At 30.0% G+C, this 25059-nt stretch overlaps 1 protein-coding gene across 2 annotated transcripts in view; it reads left to right on the forward strand.

The window, feature by feature from the left end:
• The first annotated feature begins 817 nt into the window (after nt 1-817).
• LOC132758763 (uncharacterized) overlaps nt 818-25059 on the forward strand; it is a 30937-nt gene continuing 6695 nt past the window's right edge. Inside the window, exons 1-2 of one of the 2 annotated variants that reach the window (XM_060750459.1) lie at nt 829-973; nt 15120-15216. The gene's annotated coding sequence lies outside the window, so the exon portion shown is untranslated. Of the gene's footprint in view, nt 974-15119; nt 15217-25059 lie in introns of both variants that reach the window. The other variant, XM_060750458.1, reaches the window with a different exon arrangement.

The following is a 25059-nucleotide window of genomic DNA, read 5'->3' on the forward strand; positions in this document are numbered from 1 at the left end:
ACAGAAAAGTTTTATCCTATAAATACAGGATTTCTTTTCATCTTGCGGTATGAAAATTATCATATTTCACTCGCAGAGTTCTTGGAACTCGCATTAATAACTTTCGAATCTGCTTCCTCTAGTATCATACGAGGAAGAAACATATTCTTGAATTAGGCTCGAACCCATGTTCCTAGCGTTTAGCGGTAGCCACTAAGCTACCGCAGCTCTTAAATCGTAATAACTTTGTGATATTGTTTGAAAACTCTATACATAGTCATATATATCATTACTCTAAATAGATAATATCACTTTGACATAAAAACACCCTTAGAGATTTAATCTAAAAAAATACGCCAGCACAAAACCTTTTATTAGACTTCAAATCAAACGACTTTAGTTTGCGTGCTGTCATGTTCCTTTGTTTCAAATTGATTGTTTTGTATATCAAATATTCATCGTATTGGTTTCCTATGCAAACATGCTCCGCAAAAGCATTGCTTTGTACACGCTATTTATTGCTACCTGAAGCGGTCTTGGCTCTTAAATAAGCGAATGAGCACGTTGCTCTGTAAATCTTATCTATACCAAGAAACGAGAAAACAACCTCATAAAAATCACTATCATGTTTCGTGATTGTCTCACCGAAACTCGCGATCTATTTCTATCTTATTTTCTACTATTCCTTCTGCAGCCAAATCGGAAATGCTTTTAACACGGGCCGCGTTGGCCTAACTACCTCCGCCCGAGAACATACGAGAGGGCATAATTAATTTTCTAATTATAAGTCCTTTTAGATGCTGCTGAAGCGTATTGATGTAATTTTCCGAAGGAGCCCACGTGGTTTAACGACTCCGCCTTAATTGGAAACACGTCATTTTGCGTTATGTTTTATCTGATATTTTGAAAATTTCATCTGCAAACGACATCTGACGGTGACTCTGGAAGAGCTGTTGGCAATATTTTTGACATAAACTGGATAATTTTTAATCAGGTAGGACACTTTTTCAGCTTTATTATTTTTATTTCTATATTTTCTTAACAATTGTGTTTTCTTAATGAATGAAATATTTTGCGGACTAATTAAAACTAATATTTTTTCAAACATTTTCGTAATCAACTATATTCCTTTCTTTATACAACTGATATAGAAATATAACAATGCGTGGACTATATATATGTGAAAAGACGCTAAGAAAATTAAAAGACAATATGTTTGATACCGATTTAAAATATCTTGTTATCCATTTTTAGCTTATTTCTATTGTATTAGTCTTATTATTACAGTTTTCTATTATATACTTAAAATGTATAATTCTATAGGAACCAATTCTTATCATAATAATTCATAATTCATATAAAATAAGAAATATTTCATTAAAAAGTCTTTCAAATATCTTATACTTTTTGTGCGTGAGTGGACAGTATTTTTCTCATAACGTTAGGTCTAAAATAAACCGTAATAAAATGGATTCAAAAGGCAAATATTAGGCTCAAACGAATATATTAACCTAATGTTCAAAAAGTAACGTTTTATTTGTAAATTTAATTAAAATTTATGGAAGTATATTCAATAGATTAGATTTTATTGGTTATACAAATTTAACAAACCCCCATATTATACCAGTTTAATGCATATTCATTCAAAGTACAAATTAAAATGAAATATATTGAAGCAAAATTCTTTAAACTATCATATCACCATATGAATACTACTTTCTTCTTTTATATTCATTTGCTTGCGCTAAACATATTTATAACGTATCGTATCAAATAATGTATACAATTTAACAAGCATATTGTATACGATGAAAGCTTTTCTGTGTAGTTATTTATCCAAGCAATAATATGTCATGCTTAAAAGTTGAAATAAATAACTTTAATGTCATTTAGATATGCCATTGCTCAGTAAATATCACTCATATTGAACACATAACTCCTTGTCATCAAATATGTTTTCTTGAAAATAAACCAAATTTTTATTCTGTAGTTTTCAAGCTTAATTGCATGACTACTTTAGGGGAATCCCGTCATTACTAAAAGCGAACCCACACTGTTTCTATGATTCAACGTTTTCTTAACTGCCATGACGTAAACTCATATAATTTTTCCGCAGCAGTTTCTTTTACGTCACGCTAGTTGTCGAATTTAATGGTACAATTATTTTCAGAATCGGAAATTATTTTGTATTATGTTTTTTTTCACATCGAAAAAAAATATGTGTTTTTTTTTTCTTGTTAAAATGCATTCTTAACATAACTCATGTTATGCTATTAAACGCCGTGATGTCATTAATCTTATTTAATACAGTCAAAAAGTGCCATTTTCTTTGCTTGTACCATGATAATATTGCCGTTTTGGGACGGTTGGGACGCTATCATATGATACAAGTTTGGTTCGTTGTAATTTCAAATAGATTAAGAGTTATAATTATATCGTAAAAACAAAATAATAACATTTTGATGTACATGAACTCTATTTGATATATTTAACTGTGAAGATCCGAATTAGTCCTTCTAGTAAAGGGGTTTAAGAGATCTTTATTGCAGTAACAACTGGTAGCATGTAAGCAGCGCAATCGGCAAATTTTCGACTCTAATTGAGGGAATTCCGAGCTTACACAATTTAATACAAATCGTCAAAAGCTTGTAATTGTCCTTTCACTGCTTCTTAACAAGGTAAACATTTCCAAAGAAATTTATTTTGTAATACCGACATTGTCTAATTCCATACCATTCTCCTGTATTAGAGTGCTATGTCGTATTTATCGGATAAAGCAAGCGAGATTAAAACAAGTAAAATACATAAAAGATAATTCACAGATATTACAAGAGCAGTTTAAGTAGGGTAATTCAAACGGAATTACGAGGCAATTACTGTGAAAATTGTTCTCGGGAGAGTACAGATTAATAACAATTAAGTTCCAAAAAAAGCTTCTGTTATATTAATCGTATTTAGTAATGTGCGGATAACAAAAACTGATATTAAGGAATTGTTCTCGAATGCTGAGATATTACAAAAATATCTCTTTTATTTCACTTGACTATGATCAATTAAATATAAAGACATATTATGAAATATATTGATAAAGGCATAAAGTACATTTAATGTCTACTTTCGTGGCCTTTCCTGAATAGCACCTGACCATCTACTCAATGCATTTTTCAGAATGATTTACTTATTGTGAAAAATGACCCGAACACCTCAAAGCGGGATAAGAACGGCACAAAAAAACGATTTATAACTTTCTTAGTATATTTCATAATAATATAATGTATACCTTTCTGTTTAAGTGCCCAAACTGATCTGATCTGTCAGAATTTAAAATTTATGTTTTTTTAGGCTTTTGGACCTCAGTTGAGTTCCTTTAAATGTTAACTATATCTGCTGAAACCATATGATGCAACTCAATCTTTTCAATATTGATAGTCATAAAAATGTCCAATGTAACCACGTTGTAACATTGCTTAATAATCGCCATTTTTTACCAAATGATTTACGACATTTTGTCGTTACCAAACGTCTATTTGTTCAGAGGGGAACAAAGAATATAAAGAACAACAATGTGGACTTTATGTGGAAATAGCCATAAAGAATATTGTGAATGGTTACTATATATAATGCAATGCTTTCCTGATTTGTAAGACAAATATAAAAGATCTATCTATGTATGTCTAATCTGGCATTGATACCAATTTTAAGACTATTAGCATTCTGCGTGAAATAATACAGAACCCGTCTCAGATTTTTTCCTTCGAGAAAAACAAGTCCCAAGACGCAATAGTCTTTAGCCACTTCAGTCTGAAGTTATAAGACTTTATTCTTACGGACTGGCGGAGGAATTTGACCTTCCTTTAGTTGAGAACTTCTTTCTGAATGAACAAATGCGAATTCTTTATCTTACTTTTTAAATGTCGCTTTTATTTGAAGAAAAAAAGTTAATATATATATATCTTGCATTTATGTCTCGGGTCAGAGAAAATGAAAGCAAAAGGTCGCTTTTGCTGTTCAAATACTATTCCTGTTAATGGCATGAAATAATAACAATAATAACATTTCAATTTCTTCATTTAAAAAGAAGAGAATTGTCAAGTATGGCTTTTGTGAAATCTCCAGTATTAACATGACGCTAAGTTCAGCGAACAACAGCTATGATTAAAGAAATTTTGCACAATTTTCAATAATAAAACACACTAAGAAATGTTATACTGTAATTTAGAAAACGTTAAAGCATTTCTTTCTTTTATGGAATGTATTGCATATGGCAAATGAACCCTTCACCTGCTGGTGATTACATGCGACATACTTTTCGTTAAACCTTATTTTTATAAGAGAAATAAATGTTTTGACTGATACTGGAAATTTATTCAACCAAGATTAAAAAAAAACACATGGTTTGTACCATGCGTACGATTTAGATTGATATTCAGAAAGTACGCACACATTCATTTTGTGCAGATAGCTTTAAGAAAGCTTTTGGCCCTTTCTTTATATTTATAAATAGATTGTTTCTTTATGTACATAACGGACTGAGTCGATTCTGCTTTCCTATCGCACTATATGTAGCACTACGCATGTCGTTATCTAGTCTTCCTCAACCAGTAATTACTAATTTCTCCGCGATTTTTTACTACTTTAGTAATTAGATCCTTGGTTAATTTTACTTGCGTCCGGTCTGTTCCGATGAGTTCATCTTCAACCGTGCCAAATATCCCTATAAGACCTAAGCATTTCGGAAATAACATAAAATCGACTACAAAATATTCACGCTTGTACTAAAATTGATGACAGTTTAACAATCAAATAACATATTTGCTCGTCAAAAATATATCTTAATTGCTAAACTCCTACTCTTTTTGTGAAGTACACAATGTATCTAAATTGCTACAATATTTGAAGTAATGTAATTTGTAAACACAAAACTACCATAAATTGGACTATAATGTGTCTAATTATTATTTTGATAATTACAAAGGACATTATTTGTCATTCATGGATCTTCTATTTTAGCGCAGAAATTTGTTTGTTTAGATAATTTCTAAAACGATAGAAAAAGAAATTAAATCGAAGCGTTTACTTCAAAGTTTCAATTAAAGTTACACTTTAATTATTTATAAAATATAATTCATCACCTTTTCTCAAAAGTACCTTAATTTATTCACGGATAGTAATTATTACAAACAGCATTATAACTTCAAAGTACTTTTTCAACAAAATCCATATCTCATCAATACATTGTGTTGGTGGTTAAAGTTTGAACAAGAAATTAATGTGAATGAGAACATCACGAGATGAACACCTACGTCTAATTTTAACTGCGTCTCAATAAATGCCCATTTTATTTGATTGTCAAATATCATAGGGAGTAATCCTCCTCCGCACTTGTGTTTTAAGCAATCAATGGTTACATCACTATGCCCATTTTTCGCCAACAAAGCATCAACTTTAACCCTGTAAAATTTTCAAGTAAAGATTAAAGTCCTACGACAAAAAGAAATCGTTTTCCCGTTAAGACAAAATGAAGTCGACGTTTTCTTTTTACAATTATAATAGAAAAAAATGAGTTTCCGCATCGACCCATAAGATTAAAAAAATTATATCTTCGACATCAAGTCAACACTTAATAAAATTAAGTATTTCTTGTCTTCCAACAAGAAATTGCTATTGAATTTGATATGTATTTTCAAAAGTAAAAGGTATAATGTAAATAGCTTTTGATCTTCTATGGACATTGCACATCCTATTCATCAACGGTTATAGATTTGATCATGTCGGAAACACATGCTAGCTATTAGCTAAATTGGTTATTAGCAAACAACAAGTCATTACTTCAATGAATTACTTCTTAATCATATTGGCAGAATGCATGGATAGTTTGAAAGGTTTAATGTACATATTTATTTATCGTATTTAGTCAAGTTTATTTGTTAAACCATTACGATTTCAAAAGTCTAAACTGCCTAAAACATTTGAAGGTAGCAGAAAGGTAGAAATATTTGTACTTTTACTGCACCCTCATCAATGGTCAAAAGTATTAACTTCGGAACTAAAATATAAGATATGATAAACTAAGGCGTGTTTTGAATTGAATCTAAGAAACAAAACTTTAATTTCTGGAAAGAATAAAATGTCAATCCATTATTACCGGCTAATACATCATAGCTGATTATATTTGACTACTTCATAAAACTGAACCGCTGTAACAGGCGTGTTTAAAATTACGTTATACATTTAAATTAATTTATTTTACTTTACAACTGTTACAGAGGCAATGTACGAGGGGTGATTCAGAAATAACCGGACTTACTCTCTAAAAATCTATTCTCTATGATTTTTGCATGAAGTCTGCACCAAACTTAATTTAGATCAAACTGATTCTGTTGGAAATAAAATATTGTTCTTCAGATGTATTCCGTTCTTTTATGCCCAGTCCGGTTATTTCTGGATCACCCCTCGTACTTTTCGTATCTAGAATCACCACATATGTATATTCAGAGGAGCAATAATTCATTCAAACAATGTAAATTGAAATGTTTTTCTCCAGACATAGACCGACAATGTATGTTTACAATATGTCTACCATTAACAGATAGTAATAAAATAAATGTTTCCGTTCTAAAAAGACTTAATATGAATACGCGAATTCCCAAGGTGGCTTCCATATTTTACCGTTTTTGTTACTGAATTTATTCTCTCTTTAATTTTAGTTTCTGTAATTTGGAAAGGTTTTGTTCTTTAGTAAAGTATGTAAAATGTTATGATTAAAAAAGAATAATAAACATTTAAATGCATTTCTTTGATATAATTTTAAAGTTGGTCTCAATGGACCTGCGGTGGTTCCAGCAACCTACTGCCGACGCCCCTAGTGTCTTTTACAGACCTCATCATGTCAATATGCATATGGTTTGTAATTAAAAAATCAAAACGATCTGCACACTTGTGTTTGCATATAGGACACTAATTTGGATCGACTGCTACTCGTACACATAAAACACCTCTAAGTGGTACACATACAATTATACATGATATTTTAATATAATGAAAATAATAAAATGAAAAAGCAGGACTGCTGTAGATTATTTTTCTTAAATAGCTGCAACGAGATTTATCTATTAAATTTTATACATAAACAACTATATAACCTTTCGTATTGATTCATTTCTTTTATTCATTTTTTTTTGTATAAAGTGTTTACGTTAAATATTTATAGATGTTTGTTTTATTTGCTTAACTGTTTAAAAACTTCTCTCGGATCTCAATATTGTTTTGTTAATCATTTATTTTAGTGTTTTTTTCTTTGTCAATTACCCATTTATAAAAGACAAATTAACTACTATTATGTCGCCCTTGCTGATTAAGAATCAATCATGTTATAAAATAGTAAGTTTGTCGGAGAGAATAACGCATTTAAGTTCAATTATATGCTTTGAAAAAACAATTGTTAAAACATCGTTTTGAAAGAAAAATAATATAATACATAAAATGAATTCTATAAGCATCAAGGAATATAAAAATCTAAATCTTATTGGATAAAATGTATCATAACCAGTACATCAGATTTGTTCTTCTCCTCTACCAATGTTTCTTCACATAGTTTATTTCCCTCTTATGCTGCGAAGAATTTATTTATGTGGCTTTGCAAAATAAACACTTGCCGCTATAAAAAAATCCCTTTCCATTCTTCATGCCATGTTTGAAGGTTAAAGAATATATAATTGATAAATCCCCGAGGAACATTTTAATACAATTTAACAATCAATGGACAATAAAAGAGGACACATTCATCATATTATCAACAAACAATTCGTTAATCAAGCAATATGTAGTTAGCAGCATATTGAACTAAACGCCAATGCTATTCGGAGAGACGTGGTCTTTGTCGCGCTTTGTTTTGTACATTACATGGACGTTTGTCACGCTATTCTCTAGCAGGGAGTAATAAATAGTCTGTGTTTGCAGACTGTTGTAATATTAGTCACAGAAACGTCATTTGTCATAAACTTTACAAACACTACATTTATCTTGTGATCTTTGTCACTACTGAATAAGACAATTGTTAACATACATAAAGCCAATACATAAACAAATTAATAAGCATTAACTATTTATTCCGATTTGTGCACATATTACGTAAATAAGTGTGAGCCTCTCCAAAAAAAGTATGTTGAAATATTTTTGGAATCAGCACTCCTGTATAAGTGTTTGGAGCTATAACTATTTTTCATTAATTGAAATAACCCCATTTAATGAAAACGATATCACACTCTTTGCATTATATACAAATATCGCATTAAAGCGCGCTTATGTTAGCTTTTCACTATAGGCGCGTCGACGAAAAAGTGCATTTTTTAAAAACTGTAAACCTTTCTTATTTTGGATATATGATAAATAGAATATCATATCCGTGTAGATTAAATAATCAATTTATTATTCTTGTTGAAAATAAATTGCTCGCATATTAGTATGTTTTTCCACTCGTTCAATAAATAAAGTATTAATTCTACACTCATTCATTATCCGCTATATATTTTATTTTTCATTTATAAATACATGAAACCAATCATATCAATATATATTAAGTGAAATTTTGTTTTGTTCTTACATTATCGATTCCAGTATAAAGAACATCTGACAGTTCAAAACGGATTAATCAGAATGCTTGCTCATAACTTTTGACAAATGTACAAACATCTAACAATTAAGTATACACATTCTTAAATATTGAATTGATTAAACAAAAATATCTCAATACAGTGTTTAGTTCACCTAAAAAGGGAATAAAGAATAAATAACCTGAACAAGCAGGGTTTCTTGTAAATGATAAATGGAATCATGCAACGGGGCAGAAATGTCTAGTAAAACAATGATTTCGGAGAAATATTTTGACATATTGATTGTTCGGAATACAACCCTTGTAAAAAATATTATGTTTTGTGGGCGGCTTAGAATTTGATCGGTGCCCGCAATAAGTTTATGAGACTTCAAAATATTATGTGCTGAATTAAGATAGCATTTACAGCTGTTTGTTTTTCATATTATAAGGCTTTTAACAAACTATTCGGAGGCGACCTATCCGAAAAAATTCATTTTAAATGTAGCATAAACGTTTGGATGACATGCGTAAATTTACTTTCTTTGGATTTTGCAAGACATATCATCGAAATTTTAAAACGAAAATTCTATCTACAGTTTTACTTTACTTCAAGCTCTGTTTAAATGATTCCATTTTCAAATTCGACCGGTGAGCAGAACCAATAAAATTTAATGTCTCCATTATTTATGGAATATGCTGCAAAATCTTACCATATTTACAATAACAATAATCTGATTATGCATATCATTTACCGGATAATAATTGTCCTGCTCTCTTTTTAATGCAACCAACAAAATCCTTATTTGTAGAAATATCTATTTAAATATATCAATCTCCAGATTTTATCTACAGTTTAGCCTTTGTTAATTTGTATAGAAAATAATAGCTCTTTGCTTGCTTGACTGGCTTTAAATTGATCAAGTTAATGGTAAATGTCATGTTTCATTTGTGCAGTAGGAACCCGAGTGCTACTTAATTAATTATTTCAGGCACAAGCAGCTTTCCGATACGGATGTTGTATCAAAAGCAATCAAGGCAAGTGTTAAAGCGACAACACAAAAAAGCTGCAACGTTTACCATTTATTCCTTTTGCATTCAAATGTTGTTTACTTATGATTGATCTCTAGCGCTTTTTCCTTTGTACACGATAAGTTTTATGTCTCTAAAGCTGTTTATTCAAAGGATATTCCACAAGCGATGATGTTTGTTCCTTTTATGTGAAAAAAATCACCTATGTTTGTTTTGTTATTTCGTTTTAAAACAAAGCTTTGATCTTCCAGAACTTACATATAAATGCATATTTGATACAAGCCTTAAAACAGATTTTAAAGGATTACTTTTCGATTAAAGAAAATTATATTTTACTAAGCAGAAACACACATTAAGATATCTATAATAATTATTTCCATTTGCCTTTGTTTTCCAATGTCTACGTTTAAAAAAGGCTGAAATTCTATGATTGAATACATTGAATTATCAACAAATAAACAACTTGGTCATATTTTCTACATTATAAATATCAATAAAAATTATCAAGTCATAAAGACATTATATGTGATACCTAAGTAGTTAATACTTTTCAAAGCTAAATTAATCTCAAAATTTCTTCTAGAAAGTTTATATACATGTACTTTTATCTACAAAATATTTGAACAGCTGCCACTGCAAAAGTACTGAATCTCAAGTGTGATGATATACTGAAGCCACAATATGAACCTCCTTTTTTTCGTATGCTTCTTTGGATGCCTGAAATAACAAGACCAACAATAACAAAGACTCGTCTTTTTCAATACATTTTTCACAACATTGCGAGAAGATCATTAAAAAATTCTCTTTCTTTTAAAAGGCTGGCAAGTTTTCAAGTCATCCAATGTAAAAGTCATGTTTATAATTCAATTTTCTATCGTTCGTCTCGATTTAAAGAAATGCCTTTTCAATACTTTTTAGTACATAATTAAGCTACTTGAAGGGAACAAAACATATTTATTTTAAGATTGATTCCCCTTCAATTATGTTATACTTTACATTCAAGTTTTCAGTTATTTTGACAAGGCACTTGCCAATGTTTTATTTATTGAACACAAATAAACGAAAACCACTCTTTATGTCTCGGAAGATGTTGTTTATTATAGTATATTCGCACTGAATGTTATTTTACAACTTTCTTTTTGTTTATTCATGTCATTAAACTAAAGAACGTTTTAAAATAAGAAAAAGATTGGTTTCATAGATAAAGTTTTGTTTTTCATTTCAAATAAAAATAAGATAAAAACATGAAAAACAGTATCACATAGGGTCAAGAAGGGGGAGATTTGCCAAGACTTAATTTTAGAGGATATTTATTTCTCTTAAAATGGGTGTGAAGTTAACTTCTCAAATGAGTGCTTAAGAATCGCTATAATGTACTTCAATAAAATGATATTGATGTCGTTACCTATAAAAATATGTTTCTAATATTGTCTGTTTTGTTGTAGATCGTATATCTGGTTTGTCACTTGGGAGTTATTGTTAAGAAAATCACATTTCTATGTCAAGTTCTCTGTTACTTTATTGCTTCAGAAATAATTCTGGAGAGAAATCTCAGTTAAGACAAACAATACAAATAGCCGCCTCTGCTATTTAACCTTTAGTGTCTTTGATTCTAAATGTTACATATATAATATAGTTTTTGAGTGTGACTAAAAATGTGTTTGAGTAACACACCAAATACAGTATTCCGTCAAGGCGCTTGAATGATGAATTGCTAAAATCTCGCCTTTTCACCCACCGATAGTACATTTAGACGTCAAAGTCATATCTTCACGCCAATTCATAGTGAATGAATGAAAAATGTAAGAATCGGTATAAAAGCGATATTTTTTCTCTTCTTTTTGTGATAATGATTTCTGAAATCGTCTAGTGCTGCTGCTCAAACACTGTAGTGAGTTATAGTTTATGATCATTCATATAATAAAAAGATTGAATACTACGTAAGTTGATATTACTTTTTTATTTTATCTGGTATCTTATAGTTAGTGTTTGACTTTTTCATGGTTGTAAAAGGGGTCTAGGGGCGGTGTTGGGTGGGGTGACCAAACACTGATACCGCCACATGTGATCTTAGCGTTTATCATTCTCTTTTTTTATGCTTGTGACGTTTTTTTAAACATTTGATTGAACAAAACACACGTGTAACAAGTTTTTTTGTTGGAAATGAGTTGCTGGTTTAGCATAAATTTTCAATCAGATTATGTATATACTTCTTCTTCTTTTTCAAAACAAAAATAAATAAATGAATAAAACATATATAGATAAATAAATAAATAAATAAATTAATTAATTAATTAATTAATCAATTCAAATATTGTCTTTTGTACTTTGGTGATGAGGTACAACTTAATTTATTTATAGTTAACAGAACTGTCTCTCTGTGTTGTAATGTTTTGAACTTGACAGCAATGATTGAAATAACAGTTTTTACGGTTAAGGTCGTTGAAAGCTCACTATGCTTGAACTTATTGAAAAGCTGCCCTAAATTACTTTTCTTATGATCGAACAATTTATCAACAATTAAAATTATTGAAGTACAATACATTTAATAGCACTAAACTAGACAAATGACTGATTACACTCTTTCTTCAGTTTTATGTTCGAATATAGGGAAATAGAGAGAAATAAAGAATCCCTAAAGAACGCACAAAACGACAAAATTGAAAATATTGCAGGCGCGGATTGATCGAGCCTGTTCAAAGTCTTGATAGACAATTGAAATGTTGGTTGCTGTCATCTTATCGTTTGCTGTTAGTATTGTTAGAAATTGTGACCTAGGGCAATTTTATGTCGTTTATCGAATGACTGACCATGAGGAATATTGTGTCAGACAGGGCTATTATAGACTGACCAATTAAATGATTAGGAAGCAACCACATGAAAATGTATGGGGCAAAAACTTGATTATATTCTGAATAATTGATCAGAATTTAGAAGAATTTATATATCAATAAATAAACTGTTATTTGTATTTGTTCCTTTTGAATATATACTAAAATAAATGAAATAATAATAGTCTCGCAAAGATTATGCGCAAAATTGAATGGATAATACAGTATGTATCAGGGATTGTGCAAAAATAATGTAGCTTGTCTATGAGCAAACTTATAAGCAATGTTACTATATCATTGATTCCAACACTTTTAAGTATTGAAACTTGTGTACCGCTCAAGCAGATGCTAGGGGGCGCGAGTGAGATGTTTCACTTTTTTATCATCCCTCATGTACAGGCTCAAACCGAGTCTGCAATTTTCATGTATTTTTGGTGTGATGAATGCTTCCGAGGGATACCGATACATACTGAACGACATTTATAGAAATGTCCGTAGGTCACATGGATTAATGATTTTGTTTTCATAGTAAAATAGAACGCAATTATTGAAAAATGTTAAGACCTGTTTACTTACTACGATTGCATAGGCATTACGCCACTTTAACGTTTTTGATACCTTTTATAGACAATTGATATAATGGCAGTATTGTGTTGACGTTTGATGTACTTTCTGTCAAATAAAAGAATTCTTCAAACAAATCGACCTTTAATCTCTCTTGTTTAAGTAGACAAATCAAATGTTAACTTTTTATAACGCTAATGGTAGATGTCAGCAGTAAATTGTTTCCTGCAAAGATAATGAGAGTAATTTACAACGCCGCGTAAGTAATTCAAACGGATTATCCGTATACTGTTACAGCTCTATGAAAATAAAGAAAAACATAAACAAAACAATCAGAAGATGTATCTGCTGGTATATTCTAGAAAAGGTCAGCTTAAAAAATCAAATGTTTTCGTCATGTTTGCTTGTCTGTGATTTATTTTTTGTTTCTTTAAGTTTTAAGTCCATTCTTGCTCTGAAAAAAGTGTGACATTTACGAAATATTTATCATGCATAGAACAAAAATAGTTACAGATATAATCATATACCTTAGCTATAAATATAAAGCACATTAATTTCTACAAAAAACAAAACAACATTATAACAAACAAACAAAATGCTTTTGTACCATATAAAACTTAAACATAAAAACATGGCGCACAGAAGGATACTTACAAACACTTAAACAAGAAAATAAAAGAACAAAACAAAAAAAAACCCAAACAAAACCAAAAAAAAAAAAAAACACGCACACACAGTAATTAGCAACAATGCCAAGCGTCAAATATTCACCCACAATGAATATCTAATTGTTCCACATGAAATATTTCTCTGCAGGCTCAAAAATTCAACGTCTGTCTTTTTGTTATGTCAAAGTCTTAGATATTATCACATACTCTTTATTCAAATATTATAGCATTACTATTTTATGTTTCTTACAGTATTTAAGCAGCAGGCCTCCAGATTGAAAAAAATTGAAAATGTGTTTAAAAAGTAATATTGTCAAAAAACCAAAAGGAAGCAATTTACACATTATCAATGCTACTAACAACCCATGTAAATTACCAAAAACAGTTAAAATGTGCTAAAATAGCCCTTACTGTGTAACTTACGAAGTAAAAATATAGTAAGAAAAACTATATATCAGTAACTAAATGCACAAAATATGTAAATAATTACTTGAATCTGGAATATTTTTACTTTTCCTAAAATCTAAGTACATCTTTCTCAACCTTGATTTTATTGTAACATTTAGGCTCAAAGGGAGGCATGTAGCTTTAAGTTAGATCAAGTCGATAATTTTACAATGTATTTACTTTATTTTCTTTATATACTCGTTACAGATTCCGTCTTTACAGACATGTGAGAGTTCTTCACGAAACCAAGGTTAATGAATGTGCATGAAACCAAGGTTAATGAATGTGCATGATATAGAAACAAACGACAATAAACTATAAGACATATACATTTTTACGTTAATATGTTCATGGCAACTTACATTACTTTTATAGACAGCTAGTGTTTCAAAAGAAATTAACAAGTTCATTTATCTATGTTCTTTCTGACTTCGGATGTAACTATCTAAAATTTTAAATTATGTTCACACACACACTATTTTTGGTCAGACTAAGTTGTTCAATAAATCATCAAAATTACACAAACCTGTACAAATTAGACAAGTACGTTCACTCAGAAGAACCCTATTTGATACAATTTGGTCAACAGACATTTGACATACCAGTACATTATTTATAACATTACAATGTACATCAAAGGTTAAATAACTTCAAGTCTTATGATCTTAACTATATTATCGTAACATTTCTTTTTCTCTATGAAATAATTTGATCGCAGCAAATATTTGCGGACGAAAATGTTTATCATTATAATCTATGCTACAAATCAAAAATGGTTTACATGTATGTTAAAAGAAACTATTATGAAAATTTAAGTGATTATATTGTCCGTGCTCTGCCTTGCGCTCTGTTCTGTTTTTGTTTGTGGTCCTCCTGAGCTCTTTGCCGCTGGCTCTTGTTGCAAGGTCGTGTGGTGGTTGCGTTCATTGAACGCCGCCTTTCTTGTGGATCGTGTCTATCATATTTTATTGGTTACATAAATACAAAAATGTTATATATCTTTTGTAGGCTTACTCTCTGTTTTGAATGACAAGCCCCTGTGAGCTGCTCCACTGAAGTTCAAAAGCCTAAAATGTGAAAAGTTTACACTCTTACATACATCAACGTAAGAAGTTGAAATATCTTTAAATTGTCTTTATTATATCGAAATCATTTATTGAAACATTTTTAAAATAGGGAAATGTTCATCTATAAATAATAGTCTCATGTAAAACATTTGATATGTTTTCCAATATTAGTTTGTCCTTTTCTTTTTTATATAAAAAGGTTTACAATTTTGTGTAGGTAATTTATAAAGAGTAAAAAGAAAAAGTTATTGAAATTGTTTTAAAAGTGTAACCATGTTTTTCTACCAATATTAGACAAATGAACATTATAACCTCATACATATAGTATTATATCCGTTTTTGTCTCATTTGGAAATATAAACCTTGTACTAAAGAAGGTGAACTTAAATTCCATATCTTGAAAATATTTTACGGTAAAAAAAGAACAATAACGATCGTAATATTTAAGGCGTTTACTTGAATAAATTCGGTTGCGATGAATATTTACACAACTAAGAAGTAATCTGAAATTTAGTATTAATTTGAAAACGTTAGCGTCAAAAATGTAACAGAAAATACTTACAAAACCTCTCCGTCAGATGTAGACAATGTCATTAATAATAGAAAAAGCCCGAAGCGTAACAAATGACACGCACTAAATTTGTATAATCAATTGCAAAATAGTGTAACTCTTTGCGTGATTCATGTTCAAATCATACAGCTATCTTATTCAAGATGACATTACATCCCCCGAGATGTTCAATCAGATACTTAAGGAAACAAATAAACTGAATTTGCTTGTAGACTTTTGTTTAATATTTGCAATGATGTCATGTAGTATTGCTTTACGCACATTTTTTTATTTATATATAACAAACATAACTAGACAAAAATGCAGAAATTTGTTTATTGTAGTTAACTTTACTTTTTCTTTCTCTAAGAGTGCCTTATTTGATGCAGAGAATAGAATATTGCTGTATTTTCAGGTACAAACCCTGATTCTAACAACATATGTTACTTCATTGCCATCCTAATAAAGATAATTCCCTGTTTTAGACTTTTATAAACAACAAGACATTACTAAAAGGTCAATGTCAAACATTTTTCTTCAGTCCCTGTGTCTGATTGATTTTGATTCAGAACATATCTTCCATCATGAAAGAAATGACTAAATACTAAACATGACATGTATAGACGTTTAGTGCATAGTCCACCTCGTGTTTACCGTTAAATATTGATAATAAAACAAATTGAAAAAATTGTATTACAAAACAGTACTTTTGCTCTGTTAGATTTTAATTCCTTCTAATAGCTGATAAAAAATCATCTTTTTGCCTTATGTTCTATATATATTTTTAAGTTATCATATGTCTTAGATTTCGAAACGGATGATAATGATTAGCATTGAAATTTAATTTAAAAAGGACATATAATGTATATAATGACAAGTGACCAGAGACTTTAGTTTTGTTTGACATTATGTGTAATTTTACACCAGATATATCTTTGATTTTTAATCTTATTTCGACAAATATACTAAAACTAACACGTTATTTGTTAAATTTTTGAATTCAATTTCCTGATGAACACTTAACAATACTTTCGCGTGCTTTAGTGCTGATGTACATTTTGTTTTGTTTTATATTTTAAAACAAAGACGATGGAATCGTTTTGAACTGGCTCAATGAAAAGAAACCTCCAAAATTTTCTATTTTGCCGTGTTACTTTTTGCCTTAAAATATGTAGTATAATTATACAAATGTTAAATATTAGCGAGTTCAGTTAATTGCTTTTTCTATTTAATTCTGTAAAATGCGTCCGGTTATTAAATAAAAGCTGTAGACAATTGCAAGTTAAGTTTTGAATAGATAAAACTGTTTATTAGCTATATAAAATGATATACATATTGGCATATTTCATAATCTGATAAATTAACCAATTGTCTTCTTATCCGGCATCTTGTATATTAATTGACAAACTTCATGTTGATAGAATCGAAATCCGTTTTAGAAGTTTTTATTCTCTTAGTTATATCATGAAGATTAGTTAAATGAATTGTAATGTCCCATGTGACAAATTAAATGAAGATTCCAGTTTTGATTAGTGAAGCATAAATAGATCACAGATAGTGTGTGACGCCTCGCAAAGTCTTCCCCACTGTCATATGGTATTCATATAATTATCAAAGTTATTCAGACGAATATTTATGAAGAAACGCATAAATTTCAAAGATGTTGTCATAGTTTTTTTTCATCCTGATATTCCTTGCAAGAAAACAACATGTTTTGTGATAATGAAATAGCATTCAATTGAAAGCTATTTTATTATCACAAAAAAATGTTGTTTTCTGACAATAAAACACTTATAAATAATAAATATGTAACAAACATATAAAAATGCACATTTCCCCATTTTTTCAAAATCAAAAAAGTAAAATAAAAACCGTTTTCAAAAAAAAACAAAAACAAGCATGTATAGTTTGCTACAAATTGTATATACAGACTTGTATACAGATTTTAGGTAATTTATCTTTATAAGCATATCTAAACGTTTTGTGTCAACTATTTTGCACGTCAGGTTTACCAAAACAAAATTAAGCTTTATTTTTGAGCCATTAAAATAGCTATATACCGAATATAATTGACTGAAACCGGTTTTTAAGTTGAACTTTGTTGTTTTGCAGTTAGCATGTCATTAACACAGTAAATTAAGTGAAGTCTGCCAGTCTCGTTTATTGTATAGCCCTCTAGAGAAAAGTCGCGACTAAACAGTGAACGTGTTTTGAAGCCCATGATATCTAAAACAGGGTTTTATTTGCTGAACATTTATCTTGCATCACCTATTTTTATACGCTGAATGTCACACACGACCTGAATTTTAGTGCATGGCCTCTAGAGTAATATGTCATTCAATATTCATGATAAAACACTAATTATTTTTTCTTCTGTAAGATTTAAATTGTTTTCTAATAGGAAACAACGATATCATTTTCTGTAATTAAACAACCGAGAAACTAAGGAAGCAGTAAAACATACGAAGTGAAATATTTATAAATGAGAATTGCAGTAGTTGAATTTAAAGTAAAGTTTTCAGGTCATGTGCGTTATTAGTACATTGAAGGTTCAAATATATTATTCGTTAGTGAATTTCCTAACTTGGGTTTATTCCTGTAAAGTTTCATGACTCTAGGTCAAATACTTTTTGAGTTACATGCAACACAAGATGAAAATTGCAAAATTTTACTAAGTCAAGGGCAATAACTCTAAAATACTAAATAAATCCAGACAAAAATACCCAGGTGCACAACTACACATGCTGATCAACATTCCTGTAAAGATTCATGACTCTAGGTCAAATACTTTTTTGAGTAACATGCGACACAAACTGAAAATTGCAAAATTTTACCAAAGTAAGGGCTATAACTCTAAAAAACTAAATATATCCAAACAAAAATACCCAGGTGCCCAACTACACATGCTGATCAACATTCCTGTAAAGTTTCATGACTCTAGGTCAAATACTTTTTGAGTTACATGCGACACAAGTTGAAAATTGCAAAAATTTACTAAGTCAAGGGCAATAACTCTAAAAATACTAAAATATGCAGACGAAAATACCCAGGTGCACAACTACACATGCTGATCAACATTCCTGTAAAGTTTCATGAATCTAGGTCAAATACTTTTTGAGTTACGATGAGATCCTTAAGTTTAGTTTTGGGCATAAATAATAGTTATAATATGTTAACGTAAAATTTGATCTTGTCACGAACCAATATAATAATTATTTCAAAGGCACATTATGCCTGAGAAAACTTTTTTTTTAATTCTTAAGAAATGTCAATCATGGGTTTTATAATGTTTTGATATTAGATTCAGAACACGTTATATGTTTAAAAACGTAAGGACGATGCGCTTAACTTGCGGTTATGTGTCGTAAAGGTAGGAAAATGTAGTAAACAAGGTAGTATCTTGACTTCCATATAAAATACTAATTAAGAATAATATACATACTGTCATAAGTGCAACAGAAGCAAAAATAATGTATCTATACATGGCAAATGATTTAGTGTTTGGAATCTGTAACAAGATATCAGACATAAAAAAATCTTTAATATTTCTGTTTTCTTTGATACAAATTTGTAAAAGAAGTGTCCGGTTTATTATTATCGTAATAGTTGTACTAATAAATTCGAATATCCGATCACTTCTGAAATTCATTGAAATGTGCTATTCCGGTAATTTTACATTGGAAAGAAAATAAATGAAATAATAATTCACTACTTCAGTACTATACGCTCTTAGATTTCACATGACGTCTACTTTCACAATATCTTCATAAATATTACATGCAAGCGAGATACATAATATTATTAAACATTATGGGCATTAAATGGATACTAACTTTTCTTAGATTCCCTTTTGTCCATCTTGAAAATGTTATAATCTAATCTTATTTCTTGCTCATAATTGCAATCGTGTTTGCAGTTTTGAATGTATATATCAAAAGCAGTTAATGTCAAAATTGCTTTAATGACATGGTAATAACGAAAGGGAAATTGCATTCTGTCGTATAAAAAGAACTTAATTGGAGAAAGCGTTCTGACGGTATATATTTTGTTTCTATGATCTTGAACATACTATAATTGTGCACCATATTGCAAACATGTTTACAGTTTTGAATGTGTAATAAAAAGCAATTGATGTAAATATGTCTATAAATGTCATATTGATAATGATTAGAAAATTGCAAGTTTTGGTAAATGGAACTAAAAAATAGTTCTCCGATTGAACAGTTTTTGTACGATACTGGGAACTGTTCTTATGCAATAGATTAATTGTATTTAGCCATTTTGTCAGTTTGAAAATAAGAAATATGTTTTGAGATATCATTCATTCAATGTTTTATTTTTATGTCATGATGTGTAAAATGATGGGCTATCAAATTCATTTAATGTTACAATTGAGTATGTGTAAAACTTGAAATGATTTCAGTGGTTTCAAAATTTTACTTTCCTCTTGTCTAATCGCTTATGGAATTTACAATCCCTACACTGTATGTATCGTTCACACACAAGACGTAATTGACTGAAACAAATAAATATAAGAGCTTGGCCTTTGCTTCATAAAGCAAGGCTTAATGTGTGTTATGATCAATTCTTTACTTGTTTTACTTAAATGTATATACTTTTACGATGAACATTTAGTAAACACAAATAAATTATCCGTTACCTTTTTGTTTTTAAAAGTTCTTTTACAATAGGAACAGTGTTAGCAAAGGAAATGTCAACGTCACTTGATTTCAGTTTCTTAACAATTCAGAACAATGCAGAACAGACAGTATTGTAATTATCCTAAGACACAAAAATGATAAAGGTTTAAATGACAAAGAAAACGATGTCGCAATATTTAAGAAAATCATTTTTTCTGAAACGTTAGAATTCACTCTTATATCAGTACAGAAAACACTATTTTATAGGCGATATAAAAATATTTCAAGGTAACATTATTTTCTTTTTGAAATAAAAACTTTTTTTTTTAATAGTGCAGAAGTCTCAAGATTGAATGTCGTCACTCTTGAAAGATCAACCATTTGTTCACTGACATTACAATTACGCCAATCCAGTAAAAACATGAACATATGCATTGAATAAATCAAAGCACAGAAGGCGCTGAATTTGTTTGGGTCTCATAATGTCAGAAAGGTGAAGGTTGTGAGATTATTAACCAATTTGTTTTTGTATAGTGCCACCAATGCTTTCCAGCGTTTAAATTGTAGTAAATTGGCTATAAGACTAATTGCAACACTGATATTCAATTCAATGTTTATTTGACTTAAACAATTGAAAACAAATGTGTTACCTGAACTTGGATTTGAACTTCAGACCTCTCGCTTCCTAAGCAAACCCCCTCGGCCAATATGAATTTATATGTTATCGGCCTGAGGAAAACCATTTTATTCTATATTAAGGTTTGTAACCCTTATTATTTCGACGCTAACTGTTGTTTAACACAGATGTAAATAATCATGGAGCTTACTATAAGCATGCATATCTATAAAGAATAAAACAATATTAGAAATATTCGACCATTCGGGAACTATTTTGCTTGAAAATAAATGCGCCTGTCATTTGACCATCTTTACGCATTGATCTCCGCTGAATTTTTTGGCGTTAGTGTACATATAAAGGGAAGTAACCGCTTCAAAAAAGCGGACAACTTTTGTTATTTGCAATTAAAAGCATCAGAGTCTGAAATTTCGCTCCCATTATTTGTTTGGTCTGACGACCGAAACAAATAAAAACAAACAAAAAATCAACAAAAAAACAAAAGAAAAGAATGACAACAACTGAGGTTTGTTGAAAAATATCACAGATAGAGGTAAAATGCGAAATGAACAAACACAAGTACTTGCTACCCACGTATCTTAGAAAAATGAACAAGAACATGTTAAGGAATTTATTTTAGATATAGGAAGAAATAAATCAAAATGCAATGTTAATACATTTTACAATGTGAAAAATCGAATATGTTATTGAGTAATATCATTTATTTGCGACATATTTGCATGATATTAGCATTCAAATTTGAACCATTTATTGAACAACTATGACTACAAAACACAATAAGCGACAGATGAACAAAATAACAAGATTGGATGGTTCGGTTTGTAAAATCACATATTACTCACGCTGTCACTAGTAGATAATTAACAAATCAACTAAAACAACTTTGCTTTTCCGGGAAGTTCTTAACGTTGTCGCGGAAAACAACCTGATCAAGTTATGAACCATGTTTACATTTAGATGTTAACGGTCCGTTTAACATTTAGACTAGCTGTCTGTTAGACTCATCGGCATGTATAGTACATAAAAGGCAAGTAGCGTAACTGATTACATTAGCTAAATTGTAATGATTTCTTGAAACACCTTGTTACGCTTGGCAAAAAATCAGTGAACATTGCATTTATGTCTATAACCCCCAGGAAAAAATATATATGTGAATAGTTCAAAGGGTCAAAAGATGATTCAAACATAAGCAATATCACCAAGATTTCACATTACTTTAACTGTTTTAAGAACATGGGTAAATGAGGAAGAAATTTGGATGAGATGAAAACTTTATTGACTATAAAGACCGTACATGTATTTTGTTAAAAGATAACTTGAAACAAAACTTATACAAATATTTGGAGTCGTTAAAAAAGAAAGTAATTTCTATTGATAAATTGCTTCTAATTCAAGTCATTTCAGAGCTCAATTATTGTTCAAATATGCCAAATATAATAACAGAAACATACATGAAATGTGATGTTGTACATGTTTATGAACGGTATCGAAATGTCTAAAATGTATTTAATCAATTCAAAGTCGTTTAGACTTATTATGATAAATTAATCATTAACAAGCATGGTCATTGCCTTTTTAGTTTACATTTCAAACAAATAATTATTAACGACGTGGTAAATGCGTCCGACTAGTACTCTGAGGATTGCAGACAGTGTTGGTTCAAACCCCGTCAGGGGCAAGCAGTTGTTTCCATAAGTAAGGAGTTAAACATTCCATGCGTAGTACTGGTTGGTTCCAGAAACGGATTCGAGAGTATTTATAAAGCTTATAAATTTAAACCTAATTCAGTTAAAATAAAAATGATTCGAATAGAATAAATTGAATATAAACCAAACAAATAAAATATACTTAAACGTGTCTATCAGCGATTGATCCTAAGGTTCGGAAAACTCGTCAATTTATTTTCATTGGTCCACTGTATTATTAGAAACATTTAGTATTTTTCTTTTCTTAGAATGGTGCACTGATTGAATATTATTATTGAACAAACATACTATAGAAAACATGTTTATTCTAAATAACAGGAAGAATAAAAAGAACAAAGTGAATCGAATAAAGGTTAAAAATATTACAAAAGAATAAATTAACAAAGTAACAAAGTAACTAATCAATAAAGTTACAAATCAACAAGTAAAAAAACATGGCACGAATTAGTATATACTTAGGTTTAAATGCTCTCAATATTTTGAGCCTGCATTCATCACTTTAAAAATATAAAACAGTAAGTGTTTGTTGAAAAAGAGTCGAATGAGGTAATAAAGTAATAATTCATGAAAGGAATGACATACTATAATTAGAAATGCTTATCTATCAATAATTGCGCTTAAAGTTGAAACGCATTCTTAATAAGTGCTTATATTCTTACTGTAAAATAACATGTTTTCCTTCCTACTGAAATAATCACAGACAAATTGAGATAATGTTACCGGTCTAAAAGCATACACCGAACAGCTTTAGGAATTACTTGCAAAAAATTCTCTTTGGGAAGAAGTCATCATTCATATTGAATATGATAGCATCCTCAACTTAACTAACACAACAGTACGACTTTAAGACGACCTTAAGTCGCAAAACGAGCTTGACGATTAAAAATAATTTTAGTGTCATGAACCAGTACTTTTGCACCCTAACAATAATATCCTTTCTTTCTCATGATCTATCAAATAATTGACCTAGTTTTGTTGTTTCTTTATATTTCTAGAAATTGCGTTGCATTGTTTGTACACCTCAGAATAACTACAGACAATTAATTTCCACTGTATCTTATTAATAATTCAATTTTATTACTTCCACCTACTTCAGTGGTCGTTCACATTCGATGCTTATCCAATGGGAATACATAAGCCTGGTTAATTTATATTCATATTGACATTAAATGAATGCTTAAATGAAACTTGGCACCAATTCTTCATATAATGAATGATCATAAAATATGATAAACAAGATCATAAAGGAAAGGTGGCTTTCAATGAACGCAGCCCCCACCCGACCCAGCAACAAAAAACAGTGGCCAGGGGCCCAGGGAGACCCCAAACAAAACCAGGACAGGGCACAAGGCGGAGCACAGACAGGATAATCATTAAATTATACATGATTGGACATTATATTTACCGATAAGGAAATCACATACAATTGATTGATTAATAGGCCCACAAAGAACAAGGGCACAGGGGAAGGGGACTTAGAGAACGGGGAACGGGAACGGCAATTTTGAAAAACATAAACCCCGAAAGATGTTCCATGCGGTACGTCTCCATCTTACTTGGATAATTTACTATACCAAAATCAAAGTCATTTTTTTTATCATAGATTTTCGTGTGAATAGAATTGATTTTGATATTGAGATCCAAAAATGATAAACTTAAATTTCAAGAATTCGTTTTATTAAGTCGTAGCTCATTAGGATAACTATTAGTCACCATTTGATCAAACTAAGAAAGTTTGCACATACCCTTACTAAACACTTAACAAAACATATAAATAAAAATCAATAACACAATCGACGTGGAATGAGAAATACAATTTATCTTCATTGTTCTATTTTCTGCACAACGGTCCTTGCCAAAAGATGTTCCAATATGAATTAAAATAAATTAAATTGAGTAATATATGTTGAACGATGTTGTAACTGTTGTGTCTGACTCTTAAGAGATTGTGGTAAAAAATAGGCGAAGCAGGAAAAGCAAACATGACAGAAAGTTCGGAATATTCAAAAGAAGAACCAATATATATTTTTCCATTTAGAAACATCTACAACAAACAAAACAATTGGACAAGTGCAGCGCAAAAGGAGTGATAAGTTTTCACGATATTTTTGGGTCAGATCGACAACGGAAATCAGTGTCGAAAATTGTTAAGACATATCCGAATAAAATAACGCGTGTTCTCGGTTCGCCTAAATAAAACTAAAAACTAGAACTATTATTACATTTTAATTTAAACATGTGACAAATTAATTGCACTATCAAGTTTGAAACTGTTTGACAAATATTGCCGGTTAAAAGAGAATTCAAAGTTAAAATTAATTACCATTTGTCGTGACCAAATATCAAAA

The sequence above is a fragment of the Ruditapes philippinarum genome, unplaced genomic scaffold (genome assembly GCF_026571515.1).
Source record: "Ruditapes philippinarum isolate M1 unplaced genomic scaffold, ASM2657151v2 ctg2051_1_1_1_1, whole genome shotgun sequence".
In the NCBI taxonomy this organism is placed as follows: domain Eukaryota; kingdom Metazoa; phylum Mollusca; class Bivalvia; order Venerida; family Veneridae; genus Ruditapes; species Ruditapes philippinarum.